Genomic DNA, 19,709 nt, shown 5'->3' on the forward strand with positions numbered 1-19,709 from the left:
TCGAACGTTTTAGAGTGTACATTTAAGTCCTTGATCATTTTGAATTACTTTTTTTATATGGTGTGTGCACAGTGGTGTTTTTAAGGTGGCCGCCGACTGGGAAAGTCTTCTCTAAGCATTCAATACCTGACAAGTCAATGACATGATTTGAAATCACTATTCATAATTGCTATCACAGAAATATTAGTTGAAACGAGATCCCAGCCCCTTCTTTAATATTTTGATCTCTCCAAAAAGTGAGGAGTTCTAAAATCTCGGTTCAGAAATCGTGGTTCTTTCCCAGGTGTCCAGGTGTGCATGTTCCTCCGTGGGTAACAGAACTAAAAGGAGCCATCGTGTTGCGCCCCTGATTCGGGATAAGGAAGCAGGACTGAAGCACCAGGACGAACAGTCCAGCGAGCTTTCGCCAGTGCGAGTCACAGGTACGATGGGCTCCAGGGAAGTCAGTTTCATAGGCTGATGTCACACAGTGTCCCCCTGCAGCCGCTCCCCTCTCACCGCGGTGACGTACGAGCAATGAAGGGAAGTAATAACCTGGCACCGTCTTACCAAGAACCACTGGAGGTTTGTCTGAAATTCAGATGTATTGACTAGAGATGTTTATGAATTTCTGGAAGGTGATGTCACTATTTTCAAGTAATGAACCACTGGCACAGGAGAAAGAACAAAAATGCTTTATAATATGGTAAATACTAGTACGTACTTCTCCGCATCTCTGCATATTGCAATATCAGAAAAAAGAGAAAGATTAAAGGAAGAAGTGAGAAAAATAAAAAAGACCCCATCAAAAGGGTCAGTGGGAACAAGAAATGGTAAAAATGCTAACAGAAATGAGAGTGATGCCGGCTGGTGTGGCTCAGTGGACTGAGTGTCATCCCAGGGATGGAGAGGTCCCCGCTCCATCCAGTCAGGGCACACGCCCAGGTTTCGGGCTCGATCCCCAGAATGGGGCGTGCAGTAGGCAGCCAATCGATGTGTCTCTCTCACATGATGTTTCTCTCTCTCCCTTCCTCTCTCTCTAGAAAAATCAATGAAAACATATTAAAAAGAAAGAAATGAGAGTGAAAGGAAGAGAGGAAATTCAGAGAAGAAACAGGAGGACATGGAAACCGGAGTGAAGGGAGAATCAGGATGAGCAATGGAGAGGACATAACATTAGCAACCACCTGTACTGAAGCTTCCACCTGTACTGAAAAGAATGTGGTTTGGGAACAAGAAACACGATGTTAAATAGAATTTAAGAGAAATAATCAACTGAAATACATGTAAAAGTACTGACAATGTGTCTCAATCTTAGTAACAGTTTGCAACAGAAAAATTATATAATCAGGACCTTGGGATATTTATCCATCTTAAAATGTTAATCAGAGAAAATAATGAAATGTGACAGTAAAGGTATCCCAGCAGAAAGCGTGGTAACTAATGGAGTGTGGCCTGCAACTTCCAGCCGTCTAGGCCTTGGGTGAGCTGAGGGCACCAGGGTGGCCAGGCCCAGGCCCTGAGGCAGCCACAACCCTTCTGCCCATGACTTCACCCTCAGGGAGTCCACAGCCTCTACTGTCTCCTACTCCGGCTCTGTGGGCAGCTGCTGAGCACCCGCAGGCCCCAAGGGTCTGACGTCACTGGGCCAAGGGTGTGGCGGGCCTGGAAGAAAGGCAGCGGCCCCAAGTCCAGGGTCCTGAGGCTTCGTGTGGACAGCAGCTCTGCTACCTCAGCCTCAGGACACGAGCCACGCAGATCCCAGACCTGGTCTGACCCGTCTGTCCCCAGTGAACAAGAAGCCGGCCTGTTCCACTCCTCCTGACCTTGACAACAGAAGAGAGAAAAGAGAGAACAGCATCCCATGTTTGGCCAACAGGGAGTGCCCACCAACCTTGGGAAAGATTTACTGGCCATTTATATAAGGCCTGCGTATATAATAAAATGGCTGCTCTCAAGTTCCCCCATTTTTTAAAAGGAAAGCCCTGTATTATAGAATTGAAGTTTGCTAAGAGAATAGAACTTAAATGTTTTCACCCCTCCCCCAATAAATAAATAAGATGATGGATGTGTTAATTCACTCCATGGGGAGATCCGTTCATAAGTATGTCAAATCATCACTATGTATACTTATATATTTTACAATTCTAATGGTCAATTATGCCTCCATAAAGCTGAAAAACTGTTTGTCTTATTTTGCTATATCTGGCTGTCTAGATGTAGAGAAAGTCTGACATATGATAGAGAATCCCGCGTCTTGAAAAGACCCTTTTGAAAGAAGAAGTCATAGGAAAGAAATGTCTTCTGAGAATGAGTTGGAAAAGGAATTTTCAGACCACCTCTAGAAGAGGGGCCAGGAGCCACAGGTCCAAGTTTGCTCAGGCTAGAGGAGACGGACGGAAGGCCGTGAGGAGGAACAGACGGGTCAGCATGCCAAACCGGCCACGCTCAGGAGGCTCCCTCGGGCGTGCCCCTCCACTTACATGCATTTTCTTCTACACAATTCTACAGCGAGTTAACAGTGCTAAGCGCACTTTTAGAATATCTTTCCAGATATTGTGAAGCGCCTGATTTATGTTTAAAGGGTCGATAGTAAAATGACACATTTTATAGATATCCTTTGTTAAAATTCATATGCAATTTATCTTTTGGAAACAGAATCACCAAACCACCTCTCTGAGCAGTACACAATGTGTGCGCACAGGTCAGGTGACAAGGAATAAGAACGGAACAGAGCTCTGGCCACTTGGCTCAGCAGTTAGCGTGTTGGCCTACAGACCAAAGGGTTGTGGGTTCAATTCCTGGTCAAGGGCACATACCTGGGTTGTAGGTTGATTCCCAGCCCCAGTCGGGGTGGTGCGGGAGGTAACCAATTGACGTTTCTCTCTCTCCCTCTCTCTCTTCTTTCCTCCCTTCCACTCTAAAAAAATCAATGAAAAAATATATCCTCAGGTGAGTATTAAGAAAAAAAATAGAAGGAAGTACAAAAGGCTCCACACCAATAGATTGTTTTGTGAATTTTTTACTGATGTATTGATTTTTAGAGAGAGAAGGAAGAGGGAGAGAGTGAAACATTGATGTGAGAGCAAAACATTGATCAAAACGTGGATTGGCTGCCACTTGCACACCCCCTACTGGAGATTGAGCCTGCAACCCTGGCATGAGCCCTAACTGGGAATCTCACCTGCAACCTTTTGGTGCAGAGGGCGACGTTCAACCAACTGAGCCACACTGGCCAGGGCACCAGTGGTTTTATAGTATGACAGCATGAGTCAGTGTCCTGTATGTTACTTTGCTGTGTATATAACAGACAAACGTGTCCTAATATAACTTCTAGTCTTTCTAGATGTTAAAGAGTTTGCCAGTGTATGACAGAAGTGGAGTTAGTAAACTATTTTGTGTTCAAATGTATAGGAAAGACCATCTTCTGAAAATGCCTTGTAGAAGTGCAATTAAATTAATCTCAAAGCATTACACTTGTCCACACAATAAACACCAGACGTGTTAAAAAGGAAGTGTTAAATGAAAGAGACAGTTTTATGGTTGATCATGATAGACTAAAATATTTCTAATACTTATGACTCATAACATGTTTCATGTTCACGGATCCGAATGAACCTTTATATGTGATCCTTTGCATGAAACCTTTGCCAACATTGCCAGCTCACCCCCAGGACACACAGAGCAATTGTGTGTATGTCTGTAAGTGACTTGGATGGTTGGCCTGTCGCTGGGCATGAAAACTGCTTCTGACCTGGTCTCCGTGTTTGCGTGGGGTGGAGGGAAGGAAAGGGGCTCTCGTGCTCTCGGGAACTTAACTCTGTCTTTAGTGCTGAAGACCAGCAAGCCCCTCCGAGGGTTGCTCTGCCCTGTCTCTTTCCTACTTGCCTGGTCTTTCACTTTGTCCTCGTCCTTCTGAAATGCCGGGGAAGTTTGAGGAGGAGGAGATCCCACGGTCATGGAGGAAGAAAGTCATTCTCATCCCATCGCTTCTTCAGGCCAGACCTGCTCCGGCTCGGGGGAGGCCGCCTGCCTGCACCGGAAGGACTGCGGAGCTTTCGCCTTCACTACCAGGACGCCTCTGGCCCCGCCGGCGGCGGCTCCCACCGAACAGCCCTGTTCTCAAATCAGGGCCATACCAGTGAGTTAGCCCGATTAGTACAGTGTAATTAGAGTTGTACAGAAAGAAAAAAAAACCCTTACCTTCTCTTAAGACCATGTTAACATTCTTGAAACTATGCATTCTTCTCAGTGGGTAAAACATTTAAGGCCAGAACTGTACAAGAATATCCAGATTCCCTGTGTTGGTTTTCTGCCACTAAAGCCTCAAACCCAGATATTCCCAGCAGTGCGTGGCATGCATTACACAGGTGCACCCAGAGATTTGTCGCTCCCCTTGCGGGAGGGAGCATGTCCTCCCTGAGGAAAATAACTACTCTCATTTGAGTTCTCTTTAATTTTTATTTTTTTGAGGTTCTGGCTTGTTTTACTGTCATTTAAAAACAGCGTTGCAAACACAATGATCTCTTCCAAAAAAATAAAAATAACAAAGAAATGACAACCGAGGAAGTGGGACCATTTGACCCTGAGACCCTCTGGGGCTCTAGCCCAGCTTGAGGTGCCAACCTCAGGCACCCAGGCGGGGCTGTGGCCTCCCTCTCAGGTTCTTGCGTGAACCTGTGGCACTTTCCCCGTGGAAAGAAGCAGGCAGCCTGACATTGTCACAGATTAAATGGCCATTGCATACCAGTGTACGGAGAGCAACTATAACAAATACTTATTCAGGGCAACTCAAGGCAGAAGCGGGAGCCAGAAGGCACACCGCACACTTGAGTCTTTCCTGTCATCCTCCGTCTCTGGCTCAGGGCGGGGGTAGGGCCTGAGGACTCCACCACAGTCCAGGTTTGCACAGCCTGGCTTCAGCGGGAGCCCAGTATGGGTGGGAGCAGCAGTGTGATGGGGCAGGAGGCCCCAGGGTGGGGAGGAGGGGCTGGGGGCTACAGAGCAGTTTATCAGGCTCCCCCCCCAGGAGAGTGTTGAGATGGGCAGAGAGGGTGTTTCCCCTGCTACCTCCCCAGCCCCTATTAAATCTTTGATTCATCAAGGAGGGGAGGGGAGCCCAGCTAGGGGTGGGAGGGGAGACGGGCCTCAGTCACTGTCAGACCCCACAGCAGAGGACCCTTCCACTTCTGCTCGGTGGGCTGTGGTCTGTGTCTTCTTCCTGCGGGGCGCGGCTGGACCCAGGCTCCCTCCAGCGCGGGAGGCTGTGCGGCATTCTTTCACCTCGGGGCTGGACAGAGCTGCCTTCCTCTGGCTCTCGGGTGGCTTGGGAAGGAAGCCCTGGAATCCCTGGCCAGGAAGGAGAAGTCCCTGAACGTCATGTCGTGGGCTGGACATGCTGCAGGGCCCGGAGAATTGGGGTTTGGCTAGAAAAGTTCTGCTTGGTGTTGGTCAGGTTGAGACGTAGGCTGTCCACTGCTCCAGGATCTGCCCCGAGTGAGGGGCCAGCTTGTTGCCGAGCTCCTCAGGCTCTGCCTGGTGGGAGGCTGTTGTCCCTGATGAGCAGGGGCTTACTGTCTGGCCAGTAGTCCTGGCCCCATGCACCCATGTCACAGGATGCTGCTGGTGAGCTGGCGTCAGGGTGGCAGGGCTGGCTCAGCACCGTCTGTGCCATCTCCTTGCTGGGCTTCGCTCTCCAGAGCTGAAGCAGGAGGCGGGACTAGGCCTCCGGGTCCTCCTGGTAACTGAGGTGCTGCAAGATGGGGACGATGGTCTCTAGGGGTAGGTTGTGGGCCAGGAAGGGCTTCCGGGCACAGTAATGTTCAACGGTTTCCCAGTCTACGCTCTGGATGTTTATGTTAAGAACTGACTCTTGTCACTCTGGCTGGATTTGCTCAGTGGTTAGAGTATCAGATGGAAGGGTCATGGGTTTGATTTCCACTAAAGGGCACATACCTGGGTTGCAGGTTTGATCCCCAGCCCCGATCAAGGTCCTATGGGAGGCAACCAATTGATGTGTCTCTCTCACATTGATGTTTCTCTCTCTCTTCCACTCTATCAAAAAAAAAAACCCACAAAAATCAGTGGAAAAATATCCTCAGTGAGGATTAACAAGAAAAAAGAACTGCGTCTTTTTGAGACGGGACCGTGTGCGGTGGCGCAGCAGCCGCACGTCATCGTCCTGGCAGGCCTTCACGTCCATCACTAAGCAGGTGGGCAGGTTGCCCAGCTGCGTGGCCAGGGCAAGTGACCTGTACAGGTTCGCCTTCCCTGCAGCGGCTTTGCTGGCCCTCTGGTAGTCGAGCAGGTGGTAGCCGATCTCGGGCTGCTTCCGATACAGCTCGGAGAGAAGGTCCAGAGCAGAGAGAAGCTGCTGTTGTCCCCCCGCATCTGGCATATGTTCCTAAACCTTAGGCAGAGAGGCTTCCCCACAGATCCCTCCAGGGACTCCTCCGTGACCTCCTCAGCAGCACCTCCCTCGGAAGTGGGCCTTGAAAAGCCTCTGTGGGCAGTACGAAGGGGCAGATAGCTGCTCCCGGTCAACGTCTTCCTCCTGGACCTGGTCCCCAGTTTCTGCGTGACCTCACTCTGGGCCTGAGCGCCACCGCCCTCCTGCAGCTGGAGCTCTTCGTCCCTCCGAGACAGACTGGTCAAGGCAAGGGTGCCATCAGCTCGCTCCTCCTCCACCGTGCCCCTGATAGGGTAAGTGAAACTTCCTCTTCTTCTTTCGCTGTTGAGATCCTCCTCAGCATCACTGCTCCTGCATTGTCATAGCAGCTCTCATCCTGTCTGACATCGTAGGAGGTGGGGGCTAATCTATGGAGGGTTGTCCTCTCCATAGAAACTGGCTCCTCAGTTCTGACTTCCATGGGCGGGCTGGGCGAGCTACAGAACTCGGGAAACGTCTCCCTCAGCATTGCCCACAGCCCCTCATCCAAGTTAGTGTTGTCAAACAGGGGAGTCAAATGCACCAAGATCCGATTCTCCACAATGTGGTCGAGGGACGTAAAGACACCCTGCCCCCACATGGCCCTCCAGTGGTGGACAGAGGTGGGAACGACGTGGCGCCTGAAGTCCAGAGTGTGGCAGTCAGTGATGGCTGCGTGGGGCTTCGTGGAGTGATGCAGGACCAGGAAGGCTGGCTCTGTGTTTATAATGCGATTCTTGCCTGGACTAAAGTCATAAAACACAGCTGGCTTGGCATTAGAGGCAGTGACATTTGACATGTATGATGTCAGCAGCCAACCAATGAGGGCCAATGGGGCAAGATATGTGAGCCCATCACTTCATTAGAAGGGTAGACAAGCCCACAGATGTAGCGAATGAGGTCACAGCACAGAGAAGGACTGGGGTTGACAGGTACTGGCGCTGGAACCAATCCCAGAATCACTTTTGTTGACCAAACCACACCCGGGAGGTATGAAGAGAAGCTTAGTCTCCATGTCTGGGGTTAGACGACGTGTTAGGAATTTGGGGGATGTTCTTGGCTAAAGAAGCTACAAGATACTGGTGAGCTGAGAACTCAAGGCCTGAGGGCTATGGATAATATCTTTCCAAAGAAGTCCAAATTCTGGTCTCCTGGCAACATTCTGAAGTCATCGTAGGAGGTGGGGGCTAATCATCTAACATTCCACGAACCATTTGGAAGCAGGGAGAGGCAGAAGTCCACCTCCTTCTGCCGTAGGGCCTGGAGCTGGGCGTCCTGTGGTGGTCGACAATGAGGCGAAGGCATGTGTAAGTCGTGGCAATGAGGATGCTGCTCTGCCCCATCAGGCCATCCAGAACACGTTCTGCCAAACAGACGTCTTTTGCTGTAAGAGCCCCACCAGCAATCTGCTTCAGGAATGTCATGCAAAGACCCTCGGCTCCCAGAACCCTACTCTTCACTAGTCCCACACCAACACACCAACTGAGTATGGCCAGTGTTCTGCAACTTCAAGTACTTCTCCATAGTACCTGGTTGATATTTATGTTGTTGTTAATGCTCACCCAAAGATATTTTTCAATTAATTTTCAGATAGAGTGGAAGGGAGGGAGGGGAGAGAAACATTGATGTGAGAGAGAGACATCAATTGGTTGCCTCCCACATGACCCTCAATGGGGCTGAGGATCAAACCTGCAACCCAGGCATGTGCCCTTGTCCAGGAACCGAACCGACCACCCCTCGATCCATGGGCCAATGCTCTAACTGCTGAGCTAAACCAGCCAGGGCTGTATCTGGTTGATTTTATTCAGGACAATATTCATGCTGTCATGACTCACCAGAGCCAAGTCCTGGTAACACTTCTGGGCTTGAGCTGCTTCAGTGAGGACAAGGGTGACAAGACCCTGGCAGATTTCCTCATGCTGAAGGGCAGGGGGCTTTGCATACTAGGCATTAAGGGATCATTAGCCTCACTCTCTGAGACACCAGTATTCATCGATGTCACAGTGCTCATACATCTTTCCAACCTCTCCTCTAACTCCTGGGCATCCACACTGGTTGAAAGCAGCAGTCTCTCCCCTCCTGGGACTCCTGCTCCTCTTTGACCTCCCGAAGCAGCAGCTGCCCCTGCCCCTCCGTCTGTAACTCCACAGCTGCAGCCAGGACACTGGAAAGGCCAGGGAGTGGAGGGGAAGGGTCCCCGTCCTCTCCACTGCTCCTTCCTGTCCCAAAGGCCACTGGAGGAGGTGAAGGCAGATGGCCCTCCAGGTCCTGCCTCTGGAGTAGCAGCACTGAGGAATGGCGTTAGCTCCTAAGTATGTGGGGTAAGGGTCTGCACCCCTATGGGTAGCAGAAGAAAGGCTTCCAGCCCTGAAGAAGGGGAAGGCGAAGCCCTTCTGGCTACTGACCTTAAGAGAAGTAGGGGAAACCCCAAGCTTCTGCTTCAGGAGGTGGGCGAAAGCGGAGTCCTGCCCTGAAGTTTGGATCTGAAACCTTCCTGGTTGGTGCTCCAAGGTTTGGGGAGTGAGGTTCCTTTTGATGGACCACCCCCCCCCACCGGGGTGAGGGTCAGGCAGTGAGCACTGCAGGGGGCACCGAGGATCAGCTCTCCCCGCGCCACGCACAGGCGGCCATGGGGAAGGCTGCGGGGGAGGCTGAGGGCCACAGGGAGGAGGGGCCCTCTTTAATTTTTAAAATGAAAATGTATCCATCAGGCATATGTTAGAGTTTTCCAAGGAAGAAAAACTAAGATAACTTTTGCAAATTTCTTTTAAACACAGTAACAAAGCACTCAAATTGTAAAAATCTTAAAATTCACTTTATATCATTAAAAATAATCTGCCAAGTAATTTGCAAGTGCCTAGCATTATGCTAGATACTTAGACTCTCTGCTACAGTTTAAAACATACACACACACACATGCACATACATGTACAGTTTTATAGATGTATTTTCCTCTTCTGACTTATATTACTATTGTATTACCTTTGATAACTTCACTGAGACTTTTTCAACCCAAATGGTGTCTGCACACCATTCAATTTGGTTGTTTATAAATCTGGCACATCAATTTAAAACAACTACATTCATTGCATTTTTTTATTCTATACCTGAGCAAATCCACTGATCATATTAGTTTCCTTTAAGAGAGAGAACATTTTAATTTTATTTTCATTTGATAAATGCAAATTTTTTTAATAACTCAGGGAAGAAAACCAGTTGATGCTTATAAACTGTAATTAGGTATTATCCTGTTTAGTATATGTTATTTAACTCTCATAAACCTTTATAAGATAGTTAAAATTACTACCGTCAGTTCCATTAGGAGAAACTAACATTTAGAGAGTGAAATAACATTCCTAAAGTTTAAATCCTACATAGATAGGATTTAAAGCTACAAAGTCGAGCTCCAGAGTTAAATGCCCAACCACTATTCTATTCCCTTCAGTCTCTCTAGGACTGGGTGTATATATAGGAATATGCAAAGAAATATTATTAACTCAAACTAACTAGATGTAACTGAGGGTAATAAGGCAAAAGTGTGAATCTTTCAGTCCCTGACCTCCTTCTCCAGAGCTGCATTTTACTTTGAGCAGTAGTCTATGTCCAGGAGCTCAACACAGCAACCTATCTGACTGAGACACACAAAATTTATCCATGTTCTCAAAAAATAACTCGCCTTCCCAATTCTATGTATGTTAAAAACATTTGCTAATTATCATTACAAAAATATGTGTAAATTCAAATTGTTTTCAAAATTTTATATTCCTTCAAAATCAATACATTGTAAAATTGTTGCAATTAATAATAAAGTCTTACTTGAGCACTGATTTCTTACTGGTTTACCCCTAGTCATTAATAATAATATTCTTAATATTATTATGTAATTAACAATTGCATTATTGTTATAATAATATAAATAAATAAATGTAAATGTGAAATTTTCCAACATACATTTTTTTTGTCTAAGGTAGTATCAGTCTCTTTCATTTCTTAAATATCATTTTGTATTATTAAATTCCCATATTTTTTATAGCTTGGACCTCTTCCTTGCGTTTTATCACTCACTGCCTAATGAAATTCTTTATCAGGGTACCTGGCACGGTTTCAAAATTAACATGTCACCAGTCCTGAATCTTCTAAGTCTGTTTAGATGAAATATATTCTCAAATTCCATATAGCAGTATATGATTCAGGGTAAAACAAAACTTTAAATCATACATTTTCGGACAAAAATTTAGATGTAATTCATATTAGTCATCAAATGCTAACCCCAATCTTTAAACTCATTTAATCCACCTGCCTCATGTTCCTTACAAGGAGACTCAGACCCAGAGAGAAAATGTTACTTGTTCAAGATCATCATGAATTTGTAGCTGAGCTGCAACTAGAATCTTGAATCCTGATGTTTTGTAATTGCTGCTACCTTTGTACTAGATACACTATGAACCAGCACCACAGTAACTGTTTTACTTGCATTATCTCATTTAATTATTATCCCACATAACAAATGAGAGAGGTATAGCTCAAGGAAATGAACCCATTCATCCAGGTTTACGTACTGAAAGAGTCAGATTCTGAAACCATGTCTATTTCATTCCAAATTCCCTGGCTTTAGTCAGCTTCTCTAGACCAATGCTCCTTCTGTCACAACCTCTTTCCTTTTATGAATGCAATTTGCATAAATATAGAAATACCTTTGACCATTTTAAGCATTAAATACTTCATGATGTAGGGCTTCCCACAATAGAAACAGTTTATTAAAATATGTTAACAACCACACATTTTGCACAAATACTATGAATCCTCAAATAGTCCTAACTTGCAAAATATGTCCGCAAGGCATAAGGTTGCCAATAATTATATTATGCTTTGTATTCAATAAACGCATGCCACATATTTGGATTCTATTCAAGATGCCCATTGTCTCTTTTCCTAAGTCGCCACAGATATTGTCACTATGGATCAGTACCTTTCAAGGTAACTTCATGATAACTCAAGGTATGTTAAAATATCTTAGTGAATGTCAAAAAAACTCAAAAATAATTCATTTAGATCATATACACTTTGGAAATCTGCATATTTTATATATTAATTTAAATTTGGAATGGCTCAAGAGAGATATAAAATAAGGTTTAAACTTATATTACAACTATTAAGTAATGATGGGGTAACACAAACAGGATAAAATATTAAAGGGCCAAGATACTAGTAAGGATTTAAGTAGGTAATAAGCAATATACAATTCCTCACTCACAAAAAAAAATCAAAGAATTTGAAATAACTACAGAGGCAACAGTGAAAACCTCTATATAATCCTGGATTGATGTAAGCCTGAACCAATGAGATAATATTAAAAATCTTGTTCAACAGCAGTTTTAGTTAAGGAGTTATTGTAGCTATGAATAAGCAATTGCATGGTCTCCATCATGGCCAAAATACATCATGTGGACCATCTACACAATCAGTTGCTCAACAATCCAATTCATCTCATTAAGACAACCTTAATAAAATAAAATAAAAATCAGGTACAGTCCTGGCCAAGTAGCTCAGTTGGTTAGTGTCATTCCCATATGCCAAGGTTGCAGGTTTAATCCCCTGTCAGGGCACATTGAGGAGTCAACCAATGAATGCCTAAACAAATCAATGTCTGTCTGTCTGTCTGTCTGTCTCTCTCTCTCTCTCATCAATAAATTTAAAAAAAATTTTTTTTAATCAGGTAAACTATTGTCTGGTCATGTCATGCATAATAAATCACCAACTATTTCTCAAAATTGTCCTTTCCATACTTCCTTCATGGATATTGCCTTAGGTCAGACAACATCACCTCTTACCTGAATTATGGTATTAAGCTCTTATTGCTATTGTTTTTCAATTTTAATGGGTCTCCCTATGTCCAGTCTCATCAATGCCACTTTACTCTTTAATGACTTCTTACCACCTCAAGAATAACTAGAAACCCTTTTTTGTGCTCTGACCAATGGCACTGTCTTCAGCCACACTGGCACTGTCTCATGGGAAACCTGTTTTCCAGCCATGTTGAATTCAGTGTTATTCCCAGACCAAACATTACTCTTTCTCTTCTTTTAATGTGATATCTCCCCTCGACAGACTGCTTCTCTTTCCTTTAATCATATGGTTGACCTCTCCTTTGAAACCCTGCTTATACTTTATTTTCCCTAAGTAAACTTTTCCATGACCTTCCCCAGGCTGAGCTATTCCTCCAAGTTCTCTTTGCAACATCTACCAACCCATTTAGTCTACAACAGCATTTACTGTCTCCCCAGCCAAAACAATTTCTTGAGACCAAAGACTATCTTACTTATCTTTGTGTCCCAGTATCTAGCTGAGAGCCTGGAACATGGAAATGTTCAAATGACTTTGTTGAAAGGTGAATAAATAAAATATATAGGTATGTCCCCAAAGTGTCTGATCTTAATAATCACTTAGATGCAAATGTAAAATGCAGATCCCAAGTTAATCTCCTCAAAATTCATATAGACCAGTTTGGATTGGGGCAAAAGATTTTCTATGTTTATCAAATATTTCAAGTGATTTCATGAGGATGAATAAGGAAATGGAAGAATTACTGTAGTTATTTAATCATAAGATATAAGGAAAACTATGTCTTTGTACAAAATAGCCCTCTCCTTGGGTGACTTATCTTTGAAGTATCCATAGGGACCTTTATCCCCTCCTTTACACGGTACCTATCTGTGCTGTGCAAGTAAAAACCAAAACAAAAAACAAACAAAAGTACCATTTTTTCATCATATAAAAATAAGGGTATGGAGATAATCTATCCTTAGCTCAGAATATAAACTCAGCAAGTGGCTTGGTTATTATTTCAGCATTGTTTTTATTTCTTCACCCAGTGTTTTCAATGTGGCCTAAAAATGTCATGACTCAGAGTAGTTATTTGTAGAATTGCTTCCAAATGTTATCTAAACCACTGTAATTTCACACTTGGCATTGAAAGTACCTGGTTTGCCTGCAAGAATTCCATTTACCTGGTGATTATATAGTAGTTGCTGAAACTAACGGTGTGTAACGTTTTATTCTTTAACTCCAGGAACACAAACTTGTTCAAAGAGAAGACCGTGGTTCATGTTGCCACCTACTCAACATACCTCCCTCCTAACTTCTTGCAATAATTTTTTCAACTCTGCCCCTCAATGGAAACTTTCCTTTTAAAGATCACTAATAATTTATGAATTGCCAAATCTAACACACTTTTTCGGCTGGCCTCTGTACTAACAAGAAAAGCAAACTTCTCTTCAACACTTGTTCTTGTTGGTTTCTTGGTTTTCTTACTCCTGTCCCTGCTGTCTTTGGGTCGCCTTTGTAATTTAATCTTTCGCTTCTGCTTCTAAATATGTTTGGTTCCATTTTGGGGTCTAAACTTGTTGGTCTAGCAGTTAAGTTCTTCCAGATTTGGAAAACGGTTCAGGTCTTATCACACACAACTCCTCAAGTCTGGCAGTGCTAATCTAGGCAGCTGGACTACTTGACTTTCTCACCTCTGAACTTTAGCCCATTGGATTCCCTCTACCTGGAATGTTTTCCACCAACCATATCTCTTCCTATAGGAATTAGATCCTTTATTCAAGATGCATTCTAAATATTTACCTCTGTCTAAAAATCTTTACGGATCACTGTAGCTGAAAGTGTAGCAGCCCTATCATGAACTTCCAAAGTGCTCTGTACCACTCTTACCCATGTTACTTTGTCCTGTTACTGTCAGCACAAATATCTGCTCTTTCTGGCTAGAGATTAAAGTGTCTGAAGAGATGTTTGCCAACTGTCAACGAATGCTTTCAATGTGCTAAGCTACGTGCTTGATGTTTCTCAGATCCTTATAACTCTCCTGAGAAATGTATGGTGTTTTAGCATATCAACTTTAAGGAAACTGGGATTTAAGATGAAGTGATGGGCCAAATGAAGGTATCCAGAAGGGAAGGGATTGCCTAGGTTACAGAGTGTTGAGCCAGGAATCACTCCAGGTTGGTCTAAGGTCAAAGCCCATCTCTTAATCACAGGGACACACTGCTTCCTCCATCTCATTTAGCATATTCATGCCCACCCCAAGTGCCAAGTGCCATAACTCCACTGGTGAATAGAGAATAATGCCTTACACGTATTAGGTAAATTACAGTTCATAAAACTTGTTGACCGCAATAATCTATTTCCATATGATTTCAACAGCTCTGGGGCAACTCTGCAGGAAACTTTATCTCCATCTCACAGAGGCTGAGAGCTCAGAGGTCTGCTGAAGTTCACAGAGCTCTCAGTGACAGAGATGGAAACCTCCTCCATGTTCTCTGCCTCCAAGTTCCATCAGCCTTTCCTCCAAACCCCGAGGGTTCAGAATTCATCGATAAGCAATAAAGACTCAAAGTGTTTTATCTCAATATACAGTTTTCTACTTGCCCATTTTATTCTTTAAAAAATATGATAATGAGGCTTCATTGTTTATGTCTAAGGGAGGGGGAGAGGCAGTTGAATCTTTTTCAGTGCTGGTTAAAAGGCAACACATTTAGATCTTTATCATATTGTTTTTGCCCTAACCCCATTAAAATAACTTGCTTATAGTAAACAAAATTTCTGGAAATGTTAATTAGTAATTTAGCTATGAATATGCTTGATTATTTTTGTCTACTAAAAACATGCATGGGTCTTATCTGTAATTATATCTGCATGTTCCCTTTTTCTCTCTTTTTCCTCCAGGAAAGCCATTTAAAATGCATTTGGGAAATGTTTGGGAAAATATTAATTCTATTACTCTAATTTTCCAGAATTTTCTTAAGCGTTTTATGGCTATGATTATATTTTTTAAGGCATAGCAATATATTACAACATCCATTATCAGATGTGTTGACAAAATATGAGATTCAAGGAATTTTATACCCACTAAATAACAGAAAAATCAAGTATACTATATTTTCTTCTTTATTACATTGATTCTCTCATGTACGTAAACAGTTTTGTATTTTGTCTTATATCAGCAAAGGCACTTAAGAGTATTGTACTTATATTTGTTTCACATCCGTCTTGGAGTCTCGGGTGTGTTTGTGTATATGTAAGGTTAGTTGGGGGTGAGAATGGCAGTATTAAACCCATCTTTTTTGAGTGCCTTTTCTCAGTCATAATGCAGAGTCGTTATAAAAAGTATTTGAAGGGGTTAGTAACGTTTTAAAGGGTAAAGGTAAAAGTTTGCAAAGGCAGAAATGTGAAAATTATGTTGCTTCCATGACCTTTGCTCAGACTTTTGTTGAGTAAGAGTAAGGATTATCTGGATTGTCCGCAAGGCAATAGATAACACAGCAGACACCGGATGAGATACCAGACCAGCCCTACTGCAAGGTGGACAATGTGTCAGATAAGTACATCAGCAGGAAGTGCCGGAGCTAAAAGTGGGGTATATAACCAACACCCCAACCCTAATTCAAGGCTGAACTCTTTTCTGCTCAGCTCACCTGCACTCAGGTACATGCAATAAAGCCATTTTACTCTACATTGGCCTTGAGCTGTGGATGTGATCTCCCGCCAGCTCAGACCTTTTAGTATTTTACTAATCTGAAGAGAAGTCTAAAAAGTAATTTGCCCAAGACAACCCTGCCAGAAAGTGGCAAAGGTCTGTGTCAAACCCACACCTGCCTCATTTCAAAGCCTACGGCATTTTCAATAGGAATGACCAAATGGTTGAATGGCTAATTATTAAATAAAAGGCCTCTGGGGAAAACAGAAATGTGCCTGATACCTATTCACTAAAATATTTGTTAGGTGAATGAGTAAATGAATGAATGAGTAGGTGAAGCTCAGTACATATCAGCTCATTTACCTTTGCACCAAAAGAGAACATTTTCTAATAAAGATTCAGGAGAAATGCACAATTAGGAAAATGTTTCAGCACTGATGGGGCTTTTATAGGATTACTCTTCCCAAGTTCAATAGTCTTAATGCACAAGCAATTTGCTTGAAGTCTATAATGTCCTTGGATTTCAAGTTGAGGAGTCTGATCATCTGGAAACAGAAAATCAAGGATCTGAAATACTGTTAAAAAAATAGATTGAACTGAAATTAGCTCTTAGGACTTTAAGTCCTTCCACATAAAGCCCAAGAGATAAAAACAGGAGCGATGTTAACTACAACCAAACATTGCCCTAATTCCAAATTTAACTTCTGCAATTTGATCTAATGTTACATCAAGGCATATGGACCCTCTACTTGTGAAGAGTTTACACCAGTTTGAAACAAGTTCATCACATGCACACGACTGCAAACTCAAGTAGTAGCGATGTTTTTATTTGATACGTTTCACTCCTTGTTTTCCATGTCTGCAGCTACCATGCAAACCTGTCTCCAGTAACTTTATCAGCGACTTTTTAAAAATTAATTTATTTATTTTTGTTACAGATGTTTCTCCTTTTTCCCCCCATTGATTTCCCCTTCCCCCCCTCCATGCCCTGTCCCCAGCTTTGTTGTCTATGTCCATTGTTCATGCATAAAAGTTCTGTGGTTTATCTCCCCCTACCCCCTCTTCTGGGGATTGTCAGTCTGTACCCCACTTCCACATCTCTGGGACTACCCTGTTCCTCAGACTGTTATGTTCATTATATTCCACAAATAAGTGAGATCATATGATACTTGTATTTCTCTGATTGGCTTGTTTCGCTTAGGCTAATACTTTCCAGGTCCCTCCAAGTCATCTCAAAGAATAAGAGATCTTTCTTTCTTACAGCTGCATAGTACTCCATTGTGTATATGTACCACTGATTTTTTATCCATTTGTCTACTGATGGACATTTGGGCTGTTTCCAGATCTTAGCTATTGTAAATAGTGCTGCTATAAACATGGGGGTACATATATTCTTTCTGATTGGTGTTTCAGGCAAAGGTATCAGTGTCTTTTTTGAAAAACACCGTAACTCTTCACTTTGCCATCAACCTTTCTTGTCACTTCCACTCTTCTTACAAATGGCTAGTAGAAAAATCTCTCCCAAGATAGCTTTCATCAGAAACTCAAAACCTGTCACAGTTCTCTAAAGCCTGGTATACAACAGACTCTTCAATCTTAACCCTCTCACCATCCTAGTCTAGTCTCTCCTTTCTCCCTGAGGCAGATTCTCCTCTAGTTTTTTTTGTTTTTTTTTTTTAACCTTCTGCCACACCCTGTACAAAATAAACTTACTTTCTGATGGCTGGTTTTCAGCATGCTAGTGATCCTAATTTAGAACTTTAGAATGTGCTTTGAAAAGTATCTTTGCTATATTTTCATATGGGTGAGTCTCTGCATCAGTTAGGGTCCCAGAAGGAAACAGAATTCATCCCAGATGGTTTAAGCAAAGAAAGTTCAATGAAGAAATCATCTACCAAACTGCAGACAGAATTAAGGGAAAAACAAGGTAGTGAAGCATCTAGATTAGCAACAGTAAGAAGACAATCCTACTACTGGTAGGGATAAAGGGACAAAGAGAAGGGTTAGCATTTCCACAGGAGCCCAATTAAAACCGGAGGCAGTGACAGCCAGAACGGACAGCACCACAACCAGGACACAGGATCATGGCTGGATGTGGAGAAGAAACACCCAGACCCGTTACTCCTGGAGCCCTCCCCCTGGCTCTGCCCAGGATGAAGACAGGGGTGGGGAGTGCTGGTTGTGCAGCCTACAAGGGTCAGCTTCCCAAGGTACAGGGAAGACACAGGAAGGTGGAGAATGGATGGGGGCATGGCAAGTGGGGAACACCTTGTACAGACCCCAGCGAAGCGGGAGGCTTCTGAAGGGTGAAACTTCATGTGGAGTGAAAAAACAGCTGCAAGACCACACTGAAATCATGCATCACTTTGAGCAAATTGACTTAGAGGCTCAGTGTCTTTACCTTTGATATAAGAATAATACAGTACTCAGTTTATAGAATTGTTCTAAACATTCACTGAAAAAAAGTATATAAAATGTCTAGCACAATAAATACTAAATAAATGGTAATATTGTTACTGGCTAGTTGAAAATTATATATGTGTCCTCTTATAAAACATCTTAGAATTAAAAAAGGGAACCATCAAAGATAAGAATCAGTGAGTGTTAGTGGTCTCCTTTGTAGCTCACCTTTACCTCCAACCCCTTGCCTTAGAAAACATGGCAGGCAGGCAGGCCAGCACGAGGACTTGGCAGGCTGACTATTTTATTTTACACTAGCGACTTTGATGCCATTTGTCTTTCTTCCACTCGGTAGCAGACGGTGCCCTGGACAGCAGTGATATCTGCAGCCCCAAGGGAGAAGGGTCAGCACAAATTTTAATTTTGCTTTTGGTTTGGGGCATTAAGTACACAAACAGATTTTTTTCTCCTGTCAGTTTGCATCTTGCTTTGTATTTGACATTTTATAATGCTTTATGTGTTCGAATTAACCCAGAAATTTATAGCTCCAGGTTTTTGCTTATCTTGATTTATGTCTCTAATCCAACCTCCTTGAATTTTTTTTTTTAAAAGGTGAAAGAAAATGTGCAAAAGTATTCTAGCTGTCATTTCTGTAGCAATAAGGATGTGAGAAAGAGGGCATTCTGCTCTTTTTGAACTTCCTGTCATTACGAAATGTTAACATTTGAATATTTTAAATCATAAGAAGCAAGAATACTAAAGATAGCCTATAAAAATATGTAGGCAATTTGATTCGACTAGAAAAAGGAACTTAAAAGCTGAGAGAACATTTATAAAAATTGTATGTCATGTTCACTGGAAAAGAATAAAATTCTACACTTTTCTATGAGAGTAAAAATAAGTACATGAACAGGTAGGTAGATATTTAGATGATAGATAGATGATTGATAGATAGATAGATAGATAGATAGATAGATAGATAGATAGATAGAAGATAGATAATAGATAGATAGATAGATAGATAGATAGATAGATAGATAGATAGATAGATAGACAGATAGACAGAGGCTTTATTTAGGAGGTCAAGTGTTTGCACTGGGAACAATTTGATCCTCCCGAGTTCAATTTCAGGGGAATTTCTGTAATAGGAAACTCTCCTGATGTTTGAATGTTATGGCTACATTTGGGGTCATAAAATTTTCCAATTCAGGTATCCCACAGAGAAAAAGCATCTATCTCTAAGTATATAAAATAGTATCCTCATTACTGAGATACTCTCCAACCTCAGTGGTATTTGGAATTTCCCTATGCCCCAGGGCAGTCTTCAAAGGTCAAAGAGAACACTAAAGGCTAAGTGTGTAAGATAATTAGATCAAAATAGAACTGAAAGCTGGCCTCAGGTAGCTATTTCTAATGGGAGTCAGTCAC

At 42.9% G+C, this 19,709-nt stretch overlaps 1 protein-coding gene and 1 pseudogene across 6 annotated transcripts in view; both read right to left on the reverse strand.

Annotated features, from left to right (window-relative positions):
* GRM8 (glutamate metabotropic receptor 8) overlaps positions 1-19,709 on the reverse strand; it is a 759,794-nt gene that overhangs the window by 357,381 nt on the left and 382,704 nt on the right. The gene's annotated exons all lie outside the window — the stretch shown is intronic.
* Positions 5,128-12,441, reverse strand: LOC118620308 (annotated as a pseudogene).

The sequence above is a fragment of the Molossus molossus genome, unplaced genomic scaffold (assembly GCF_014108415.1).
Source record: "Molossus molossus isolate mMolMol1 unplaced genomic scaffold, mMolMol1.p scaffold_m16_p_7, whole genome shotgun sequence".
NCBI classification, from domain to species: Eukaryota; Metazoa; Chordata; class Mammalia; order Chiroptera; family Molossidae; genus Molossus; species Molossus molossus.